We start from the raw sequence: 6,912 nt of genomic DNA, 5'->3' as shown, positions 1-6,912 counted from the left end.
TGGTGGGAATGCAAACTAGTACAGCCACTATGGAGAACAGTGTGGAGATTCCTTAAAAAATTGCAAATAGAACTACCTTATGACCCAGCAATCCCACTGCTGGGTATACACACCGAGGAAACCAGAATTGAAAGAGACACATGTACCCCAATGTTCATCGCAGCACTGTTTATAATAGCCAGGACATGGAAACAACCTAGATGTCCATCAGCAGATGAATGGATAAGAAAGCTTTGGTACATGTACACAATGGAGTATTACTCAGCCGTTAAAAAGAATTCATTTGAATCAGTTCTGATGAGATGGATGAAACTGGAGCCGATTATACAGAGTGAAGTAAGCCAGAAAGAAAAACACCAATACAGTATACTAACACATATATATGGAATTTAGAAAGATGGCAATGATGACCCTGTATGCAAGACAGGAAAAAAGACACAGCTGTGTATAACGGACTTTTGGACTCAGAGAGAGAGGGAGAGGGCGGGATGATTTGGGAGAATGGCATTCTATCATGTATACTATCATGTAAGAATTGAATCGCCAGTCTATGTCTGACGCAGGATACAGCATGCTTGGGGCTGGTGCATGGGGATCACCCACAGAGATGTTATGGGGAGGGAGGTGGGAGGGGGTTTCATGTTTGGGAACACATGTAAGAATTAAAGATTTTAAAATTTAATAAAAAAAAAATAAAAAAAAAAAAAAAAAGAAAATGACTTAGCTATGTAATAGGCTTCCAACACTTAGTTTAACACAAACAACCCTTAGAAGTTCAGGTTACCCCAATCTGGAGAGACTATTTTAGACAGACATTCCTAAAGCATCATTATTCTTAATAGAGTTTATCTAAAGGCTCATACTCATTGACGTTTGTTTAGAAGTTTCTTCACTGGAGGTAATTTCCTTGCTGACAAACTTGTAACAGATATAATATTTAACTTATATTAAAACTGAGTACAATGATCACAGAGGACGGTGACCTCAGCCATGAAATTAAAAGAGGCTTGCTACTTGGCTTCAGAAAAGCTAGGACCAGCCAAGACCGCATATTAAAAAGCAGAGATATTCCTTTGCCACCAAAGATCCAGTCATTGCTATGGTTTTTCCAGTAGTCATGTACGGATTTGAGAGTTTCACTACAAAGAAAGCTGAGGGCCAAAGCATTGAAAAAATCACAATCCAAAGTCACAGGGTTTGGACTGTGGTCTTGGAGAAGACTCTTGACAGTCCCTTGGACGGCCAAGGGATCTGACCAGTGCACCCTAAAGGAAATCAGTCGTGAATATTCATTGGAAGAAGTGATGCTGACACTGACACTCCAATACTTCGGCCACCTGATGCCAAGAACTGACTACCTGGAAAAGACCCTGATGCTGAGAAGGACTAAAGGTGGGAGGAGGAAGGAGACGACAGAAAATGAGACGGTTAGATAGCACCATTGATTCGAAGGGCCTGAGTATGAGTAAGCTCTGAGAATGGATGATAGACGCGGAAACCTGAAGTGCCATAGTGCACGGGTTACAGAATAGTCGGATATGGCTGAGAGTATCATCGGAGCACACAAAAACCTAACCTCATAATTTCAAACGATAAACACACAGAAAACTGCTAAGTATGTGAAACTCAGGAATAAACCCTGCCTCAAAACTTTCAAAGTCTGTTTTTGCGTACAACAATGTTGGCCTTGTTTATTTCACAAGACCTCCAAAAATTAGCGGTGTTGACTTTCTATATATCTGTGGTGCCTGTGCACATAGGGACTAGGGAATGCTCACTCCTACTTCAGTGAGGGTGAGGCACGACAAGGGAAAGTCGGGGTCGAGTATTTGCAGATCTTCTCACGAAAGTGGATGAAGGGTCATTCTTCAAAATACTACGTTTAAAAGAAATCTACACTAAATTGAAATAGTAGATGGAAATTCTATTGTGTGCAGTGTGTTCTGGTTATGCAAATGAACGCTGAGTCCCCGCCCCCAAGATTCACGCCTCTCCCCGGCCCAGCTCCCTTGAATCCAGCTTCCAGTCCCTTGTTCCCAGGCCCCTGACTCCATGTTTTCTCCTCGACACTCCGGGTCTGATTTCTTTTGAATAAGGCTTTTCTTGGTGGCTAAAGATAATGATATATGGGCGCTGCAGTTGACACAGAGAAGGTTCACTATACTGTCGAGTGAAATAGAGTCCTGAACCCACTCAGTCGTGCTCAGATTATTTGCGACCCCATGGACTGTAGCCCTCCAGGCACTTCTGTCCATGTAATTCTCCAGGCAAGAATACTGCAGTGGGTAGCCATTCCCTTCTCAGGGAGATGCTTCCCCAGGAGTGAATCTGGCTCTCCCACTTTGTAAACACACTCTTTACTGTCTAGGCCTTGAGGGGGACTCTAATCTCTGTTTAAGAAAAAAAAAAAACCAAAGGGGATTTTCTGTATAGCTCATAAAACTCACACAGGGGCTCTATATCAACCTAGAGGGGTGGGATGGGGAGGGAGATGGGAGGGAGGTTCAAAACGGAGGGGATATATGTATACCTATGGCTGATTCCTGTTGAGGTTTGACAGAAAACAGCAAAATTCTGTAAAGCAATTATCCTTCAATAAAAAAGAAATTAATTTTTTTAAAAAGTGGGCAAAAGACTGCATGTGGACAATATTACTAAACAGAAAATTCAAGACACACTATCCAGAATGAATGTTTATTAAACATAGGGATGAGAGAAGACTTTACACGCTTAAAACAATGAAAAACTCAAACATATTTTCATAAGGAAAATGCTTCCCGGACTTAACTGTATAAAATGTAAATGGTTGAATAGCTAAAAGCATCATAATCAGCTGAAAAGGTGAACAATGAAACAGGAACATGTTTTCAGAAATGAAACAGGTTAATAGATTTAATAAAGAGTTCATATAAATCCCTGAGAAAAATATTAGTACAAATATAGATAATTCAGAAAGGAGGAAACTGACTCAATTCAAATCAAAGAAAAAAGAAATGAAATAGCTGGCTTCTGTCACATTAACCATTAAAAAATAAATCCCGTGAAGAGCACTGATGGAAATATAAATTGGTATCTTATTATCTGGACATTCTGGCACAAGCTCTCTGGAGCTTTTAAAATGTTCATTCCTTTTGAAACAATAACTCCAGTTCTGGGAATCAAGCCTGAAGACAGAATCAGAACTGCCAGGCCAAGATTTATGAAAGAAGTTGCTCCGGAAATTATTTTTTATGATAAGAGTTTTGAGAGAGAGAGAGAATGTTAAATGATGGTGGAAAAATTTTAGAAAAGTATGTTATATCCATAAGACAACATTTTGACTCATTAAAATTGTATTTGAGAAGTTGTTCTTGAGGTAAAGAAATGATGTATTTTATGTAAACTTTTAAAAAAGAAGTATGCCATATTCCATAAACTGTATACTAAATTGCATACATGGTACCATCTCAACTAAATCAATAGTATTTGCCTTTGAGCAATGGAATTAGAAGGTGTTTTTTTCCCCTTCTTCAGAATACTTTAACTTTTCACATTGAACACAGGTTATCAGAAAAAAAAAAATCTGAGTAGTTCTTCAATAAAAAGACTTGAAACTGTTGCAGAAACCAGTACTCGAGAAACCAAGCACCTCACTCGGAGAGTTGGAGAACTCAGGTTTGTTCTGCCTGCGGGCCCAGAGGAGTTAACACCCCGAACAAAGGGATTACAGAGTTTGTATAGACAGACTATAGTGGGCAACACTAGCTGTTAATAGGCTGGTTTAAACTAAGGGGTTTTGCTCTGGGAAACAGCAGTCAAGATGGGGAGGGGGATACCTGGCCTGGACAGGCATGATTAAGCAGGTTTGCAGGGGCTGAGCAATTGCAAAGAGCAGGACAAGGGTGAGTAGGATAAACTCTAGTTCCTAGTATTTCAAGTCCCCACTTTCTGAGAATATGTGACCTACATGGTCTAGACTTTGCAAAGGGCAAGCCAAGTTGCAGAAGGAGAAGGAGGTTATGTAAAATGTTAACTTTTCCTCTTCAAAACCATAAAACTCCTAGAAGAAAACACGGGGAAATCTCCTTGACATGCGTCTTGGTAATAACTTTTTGGATATAACACTAAAAGCATAAGCAAGAAAAGCAAAAAGAAACATCGAATAAAAAAATTAAAATACATCGAACTACAAGGCTTCTCTACAGCAGAGGAAGCAATCAACAAAAGGAAAAGGCAACCTATGGAATGGAGAGAACATTTGCAAACCGTATATCTGATAATGGGTTAATATCCGAAATATGTAAAGACCTCATACATTTCAATAGCATAAACCCAAAATAATCTAATGTAAAAATGGGCCCAGGTCCTGAATAGACATTTTCCACAAGAGTATATACAAATGGCCTCTCAGGAACATGAAAAATATGTACTAAAACACAGAAATGCAAATCAAAACCACAATGCGGTATCATCTCACACAAGATGGTTATTATCACAAAGACATGAGAAAACAGTGTTGGAAAGGATGTAGAGAAAATGTAACCTTTGTGCACTGTTGGTACAGATATAAATTGGTTCAGTCACTATGGACAACAATATGCAGGTTCCTCAAAATATTAAAAATAGAACTACCCTATGAAATCAAACCAGTCAATCCTAAAGGGAATCAGCCCTGAATATTCATTGCAAGGAGTGATGCTGAAGCTGAAACTCCAGTATTTTGGCCACCTGATGCGAAGAACTGACTCATTGGGAAAGACCCTGATGCTGGGAAAGATCGAAGGCAGGAGGAGAAGGGGACGACAGAGGATGAGATGGTTGGATGGCATCACCGACTCAATGGACATGAGTTTGAGCAAGCTTCAGGAATTGGTGATGGACAGGGGAGCCTGGCGTGCTGCAGTTCATGGGGTCACAACTGAGTGACTGAACTGAATGATCCAGCAATCCCACTTCTGGATTTATAAATCCAAAGGAAATTAAATCACTCTCTTGAAGATACATGTTCACTGCAGCATTGTAATTCACAACAAACACAGATGGAAATAACCTAAATGTCCATCAACAGATAAATGGAGACAGAAGATGTGGTACACACAATGCTGCTAAATCACTTCAGTCGTGTCTGACTCTGTGCGACCCCATAGACGGCAGCCCACCAGGCTCCCCTGTCCCTGGGATTCTCCAGGCAAGAACACTGGAGTGGGTTGCCATTTCCTTCTCCAATGCATGAAAGTGAAAAGTGAAAGTGAAGTCACTCAGTCATGTCTGACTCTTAGTGACCCCATGGACTGCAGCCTACCAGGCTCCTCCAGCCATGGGGTTTTCCAGGCAAGAGTACTTGAGCGGGGTGCCATTGCCTTCTCCAGGTATACACGATACTTAGCCATAAAAGAGTACGAAATCCTGCCATTTGTGACAACCTTGACAGCACTACACTAAGTGAAATAAGTCAGATAAAGACAAATACTGTGTCATCTTGCGTGTAGAATCTAACAAAAAAGCCGACTGCAGAGAAACAGAGAGTAGAATGGTGGCTGCCAGGAGCTTTTAGGAGAGGGGTGGCAGGAGGAGAAATAGGGAGACATACAGCGTGCTGACTATCGTTAACAATGCTATATTATATACTAGAAAGTTGCTAAAAGAGTAAATCTGAAATGGTTCTCACCACAAAGAAACATAGACACACGAAAGGTAACTATGTGAGGTGATAGGTGTGTTAACTAACCTTACTGTGGTAATCATTTGACAATATCTACATGTACAAAATCACATTGTACACCTTAAACCGGGGTCCCCAATCTCCAGGATCTAATGCCTGAAGGTATGAGGTGGAACTGATGTAATAATAATAGAAATAAGGTGCACAATAAACGTATGTGTTTGAATCATCCTGAAACCATCCTCCCACCCCCACTCTGGTCCGTGGAAAATTTGTTTTCCATGCAACCAGTCCCTGGTGCCAAAAAGGTTGGGGATTGCTGCCCTAAACACATACAAGGCTACAGGCGGGGGGGAGAAAGATGCAAAAAGTGCAATCAAACAAGCTTTAGATTGTTAAAGAGATTTTTAAGAAAAGCAAAAATTCTGAGTAGAAACAAATCATTCTCATTCTGTAAAATCCTTCGTTCTAGCCCTGTTTTATTAATCAGGATTCTTGGTGCAGAAACTGCCACTGGCAACCTGGAGCAAAAGTTCATTTGTTGCAAGGTTTTTTGAGACAAAAATGTTTGTAAAAGTCTGTTTAGCACCAGAGTGCTGTGATAAATGACCTTTCACTAGGCTTCATATTCTTATCTCACTCAGGATTCAAACACTTGGGATAGGACTTGGCATGGTCTAGCCTAGGTCACCTGCCCGCATCAGGGTGAGGGAGCAGGCCCATTAACTTCCACCAAAGGCAATACCACATTTCTCCAAGACAGGGCATCGTGGGAGAAAGGTGAACACTCAACAGTAGTTAGGGTGCTATTAGCAAGACGGATGAAATCCTATTGACCTGAAATGTGAGGTCACCATTCTTTCTCTTCAGTTGGTAACGTTGCTTTTCTTTTTTTTTTTTTTAATTTTTGGCCACACTCTGCAGTATTTAGGACCTTAGTTACCCAAACAGGAACTGAACCAAAGCTTCCCTACATTGGAAGGCAGAGTCTTAACCACTGGACCACCGGCTAAGTCCTGATAACTTTGCTTCTGAAGTATCTTCTCCATCATTCCTCTCTTATTCATTTATCTCCCTGAAATGAAGCCTCTCTCCTTCCATTCCCAACTCTCTCACTCAAGTCACCAATGGAGCTAGCTACAGAAACCCATTCTCATGGATGTTTCCCAGGCTTTCTCTTTCTAGATAATCTGAGTTCCCCTAGAAGTAGAACCTGAGGGAAGGATTCGAGTGTAAATGGTTTATTTGCAAGGAGATCCCAGGAAATACAG

The sequence above is a fragment of the Capricornis sumatraensis genome, chromosome X (assembly GCF_032405125.1).
Source record: "Capricornis sumatraensis isolate serow.1 chromosome X, serow.2, whole genome shotgun sequence".
Lineage (NCBI taxonomy): Eukaryota > Metazoa > Chordata > Mammalia > Artiodactyla > Bovidae > Capricornis > Capricornis sumatraensis.
The sequence above is the reverse complement of the archived record's forward strand: the minus strand, read 5'-3'. Positions refer to the sequence as shown.